This window comes from Lepisma saccharinum, chromosome 11 (genome assembly GCF_977018435.1).
Source record: "Lepisma saccharinum chromosome 11, izLepSacc3.1, whole genome shotgun sequence".
Taxonomy (NCBI): domain Eukaryota; kingdom Metazoa; phylum Arthropoda; class Insecta; order Zygentoma; family Lepismatidae; genus Lepisma; species Lepisma saccharinum.
Window position 1 is genome coordinate 62,548,773 of NC_139239.1, and position 5,523 is coordinate 62,554,295.

Sequence of the window (5,523 nt, forward strand, 5' to 3'; positions counted from 1 at the left end):
AAGTTCAATCTTTGGAAACCAATGTTAATGACTTATTTGATATTTCTATACAAATTTCTTCTTTTTTCCGCCTCCAAAAACACACACAACCATGAACAGATAGTTTGTGGCTAAAAGAGCAGAAAAAATGCATTTAACAGGCGGAAATCCAACAAGACCAAATTAGGAAGTGAACTTCAAATTCTATAATTTTTTGGTTAGATCAGGTAAAAATTTGAATTGGCTTGATTCCCTTAAGTATGAGTTAAAAAAATCCTTGGTTCTCTTTGCGTACATGCAATTGGCATAATAACAATAATAATATAAAAAGTTGCGGAAACATTTCCCTTTCCTCATCGAAGACCTTGATGCATGTCGCCAAAGAGGCTCAGAAAACTACGGTAATGAACTTCAAGGCTCTCAATGAAAAGTACAAACTCTTACAGTTTAATGTTTACTGTGCGAACTACCGTGATATGTAAATGCATTATGAGATCCGAGCGCACTCTATGAATGACACGGAAATTTCCTATTAATATTGCTTTTGTTTTGTTTCCTGCCTTTCCGAGGTTTATCTTTTTCGAGAAATTGTTTTCTTGCTGCTACAAGCCACGGTTTGCTCGTGAGTAAGACTTTGCAGGACTGGAGGGATGAGAAAATAAAAGCTATCCCCTGTTATTACAAATGATCTTTCCGATTTCAGACACATGTAAATCACGTTTAATGGAAGTCGGATACAAAATGGTTATGTCAATGTAAAGAGTAACTCGTAAAGTTTTATTTCATATCATTTCAGACACGGTTGGTAACACTGCTGCATAACTACGAGAGAAAATGGCTGCCGCCGTAGACAGGAAAGCGTTTTGTGTGTTAGATTTCCACGTACATCAGTATGTTATTAGTATGCAGCGACATTTCCGTACAAAGTTCGGTGCAGATCCACCCAGTGGGCTTCAATTCAAAACTGTACTCTGATTTTAAAGAAGAGGGATGCATCTGTAAGAGAAAGTCAACTGGCCGCCCGTCAGTAAAGGCGGAAACAGTGGAACGGGTTTGCGCAAGTTTTACCAAAGAGGCTTACATTGAATACTTCTGAGCTCATGAAATGAAATTTTATGAGTTACTCCTTGCATTAATGTAACCTTTTTGTATCCAAGTTCCATTAAACGTGATTTACATGTGTCTGAAATCGAAAATATTATTTGTACTAACCCTGTATAGTCGAGAAATGAAGATGCAAGGAGAGAAATTAAACATGATAAGGAGCAGAATGGAACGTGGGAAATAGACAAAGCATGAATGAAGCTTGGTTGGAAAGAGTTAGTAATATGAGAGCTATTATATACTGGAAGTGATTAGGAAACTAAAAGAAGTTGGTTAGGACCAAGGGCGTTTGAAGATGATTTCCGGGAGAGCAAGACATTCCTCCCCCCCCCCCCCCGTTTCTTCAACGATCTGTACCAGTTTTACTTGTAATTACACTGAATAAAAAAAAATTAAAATTAAAAATAAGTTTTAAGATTTTTTGACAAAATAGGGTGTTTCCATAGACTTCGTGGAGGCACATGCCACAATGGTTCGTGTCTCACATTAAACTGGTCCAGTCCCGATTAGCCCATTGTATTTAAAATGGACTTAAAACAACAGATCAAATCAATTACTTGGAGTCTCAGACTGTAGACCTGTAAGTATTGCAGTGACTTCGAAATCTGCACGAATGTTCCATTTGTAATGTTACACTGAACTTTTGCAATATAAACTACTGAGTGCTGTAATATCTACACAGAAAAAAAACACGTTTAGTTAGGTTTTTTGGAAACCAGAAACAAGAACTTTGGTTAACAACCAAATTTGACATTTTTTTTTTTTTTTTGGTAACTACGAAGAAATACAATTACTGAAACAATTTGTTACTGATTAACAATAATATGTTTGTCGCCTATTAAAACAAACATTTGGTTAGCAGGAACTACTTTTCTGTTATTCCAAGAATTTTTTTCTCTGTGTAAACTAAACCCCTTCCCTTGCCGTAACAGCTCTCTGAAGGCCAGGGTCTGTAAAGTGGCACTTTCGTTGGGTGACGCATGGTAAGCGTCATGACGATCAAACCTACCGCCGTCAAAAATAAATTTGTTCACCTGAGACCAGAAAAGATATGCTCTCTCGAATAGTAGTGTTGCAATAAGTACAAGTAAAAAAAGCACTAGATAATGGATAATATCCAATTAACATTGCATGCTAATAAAGATACATTTAGAGAAGTATTCAATTTCAGGAATAAATAGAGCAATTTCTATAAGCTCGGAAACACTTTCCTGGTTTCCGCAAGACTGGGAACTCAGGGGACCAACTGGGAAGTTTCTTAGCCGTATCCATTTGGGCAGATTTTGGGCAAACCAATTCGGGTACTATTGCCTAATAGACAGGGGATCAAAACCTGGGTACACTTAATGACCTTTCGCTTACAAACTCTATCCAGGTGAAAGTCTGAAAAAAATATTTGTGTATCATCCAAGACTGAATAGAAACTAAAAACCGAGCTAATACCCTTTTAGGAGAGAGAGTCAAATGAAAAACAGTCCGACAAGAAGTCCGATCCCACTTAAATCTCCAGGACCAATCAGAAGGCAGTGGGTGCGTGTCAACGTCATTTACTGGTACTATTATGTAAACCTCTACCGGGAATGGTGACACCGTTTGACAGATGTGATGCGATATTTTTCTTTTAGTATATGTTGATTAGTAACCCGGTGTTAAAAAAAGAAATTATCTTTGTCATCGTCAGTATTAAACTTCAGGCGTGTTGTCACCTACATTCATTATCACTTCTTTATTTGAACGAGTATAGAGGCGGTAGAGCGCCGAAAATGTTGAAATAGAGCTTCTTCTGGTGAGGGAAATTTCTGCAAGGGGGACGGGATTGGGTGGAGTGGGGGAAAGCGACGGTAGTTTGACACGCACCTTCTGCCTTTAGGGCTTTATGTTGGTCTGGTTACAGCCCTTTTATCGGACTTCTCAAAGGCTTCTTAGGGTTAGTAGGACCAAGCCCTTGAGTGGTCTGTGGTGCAGGATTATTTTTAATTTTTACCTATGTAGGTTTGAAATGAAAGATCATTAAGATCTTTTACTCGAATATTTATTTAAACTTCCGATGATATACAAACACTTTTCAAACAGACAATTCACCCGATACAACTTGTAGGCCTAAACCTATTAGTTGTACCGAAGTTTATAACCCTGGTCTTTTGATAATGCAGGAGAACGCCTTATTCAGAGTTGAATTGTGAAATATCTGCCAAATGGAGTACAAGTACACCAGCCGAACCAGGCAAGATATTTCCCCAATATCCCCTGAATCATCAGCCTTTCAGCAACCAGGAGAATGTGCCGCTGGCTTACAAAGGTCTTGTTCTTTTATATCAAAAAATTTTTTACATTTTCCCAAGATAACTACATGATTGTTTACATATCCATAGTTTCATCATCTCTGCAAGAATTAAGTTAAACAATCCTTTACCTATAGAGGTATTAACAATAACCCATTTTTAAAAGAAAAGATTTCAACACTAACTAGTATAACACAGATTGAACATTTTTGTACTTGAAAGGACATGTGTTGACTGGGGCGACGCAAGTTACCAGCCTTCCTAGCAGCGTGTACTGCTTCGCTCTGCCCACTCGATTTCCCCCACTTCTCTGCCGCTATGCGCGGCATTGCTCCAGAGATACCTCAGACAGGGTATAGTTTTCTTCGGGAGGTAAAACAGATTCAACCACTCTACCACTTCTACCACACTGCTTCATTTCCTCTGGTCTTCTCTTCCGGAAATCCTCGTGTTTAAAGTCCTCTTTATGCACAGTAAGGCTAATCGGTACTGGACCTACAGTTTAAAGTGGGATCCCGACCACTATGTGCCTCCACCGCGAATCGAGCACGGGAACCGTTTATTACAAGGCAACGACGCTACCACTGCGCCATTGGGGAGGCTGTTGCCCGTATCAGGCAATGGAAGTCTGCGATATAAATCTAGGAAGTTAACCGGTTCTTCGACAACGGTGAATTTCTGGGGTAAAAGAGGAACTCTGGACTCGGAAAAACCCTACTACACACAAAAGTGCTCATCTCCAGAAACATACCTATTATCTGTATTCGGCGTGTCACCGCGATGTTCCATATTTAAATGATATGTCCTTTTAAATGTTATGACTAAGCCCGGAATTTACATGACTGCAGATTTTTTGAGGGGGCGGGTGGGGGAGGACTGCTGAACTAAATAGAAACTCATTTTAAGAACAAACTAATTTATTTATAGACCAAAACACACAAGGCTAGGTTTCCTGCTAAATTTGCTGCTTGGATTTTGACTATTGGCGTGGTACGTTCTCATCTGCTAGTTTTCACTTCACACGATGCTCGTTACCGCACTAAGACTTTTTGTTCCCACAATGCATTGCGAAGAGCAGATAAGCGAAATCGGAACGGACTGGTGTGGGGGTTCGCCAACCTGTACCTGCATTGGCTTTGTCATTTCACTGTCTGGCAACAAACATTTTTCGGAGTTAAAGCAAAGGTCTCTCATAGTTTAGAAGGTATATCAGTTTTGTTGAGTTTTTGAAAGTTTGATTTGCTTTTGGTTGATTGATTGATTTAGTACATTTTAAGGTCGCTTTTCTGCCTATTTTGGCTAATCGCTAAGATGGGGACGAGAGGTGATAAGATGAGTTGGACGAAGGGACAATCACGAACCATACAGAGGATTATACTGGCTGGGGGTCAAGTCAGTTAGTCTGCAAAATGCAGTCCAGGAATCAGTACGTGGAAGAAAGGTTAACATTTGGCTGTCTTTATAAAAAGCCACCCCTTACACCAGGGGTGCCCACAAGAGGGATTCATAACGCGCATGCGTCGTGCGTCATGGGAATTTTTCTGGGGAACAAAATTTTATACCAATTCCATATATCTTCTTTGATTGACTTGTTATTGATTTTTAGTTATGGTTATTATTAGACTTCGGATTTTATGTGTTTAACCTATTTTTTCCTTTGCAGGTAAATAAGAAATAACAAGTTATATCAATTAGAACACTGTTTACAATTTTTTGTCACAATGATGCAAATTGTATTTCCATCATTTGTTCAAATCCGCACAAACTCTTTTTGTGAGAATTACTTTAACTGACGATTCCCCACAAATGTGAATTTCGATCAAAAGAGTATTAATAGTTTGTGAATCATTAGCGCACTTTTATGTATAAACTGAAGTGCTAATACAGTATAACTGTATATTGTAAGAAGAAAATTGAAATAATTCACATTCATTGCTCATTTTAATGTTTTCTTTTTTATTTTAGGGTGCCTATTTTCGCGCGTTTTTTTTAGTATATAGTGCTTTTTTAAGTGCCTACTTTCATCATTTTGATGCCTATTTGAAAGGTTTTTAGTGCCTATAAATCCGCACCCTACTAATGACTCAGCCAGGAAAGTGATCGTGTTCAGATCCCAGATGCTACGTGGACATTGTTCGAATACTTAGCGCACCCCAAG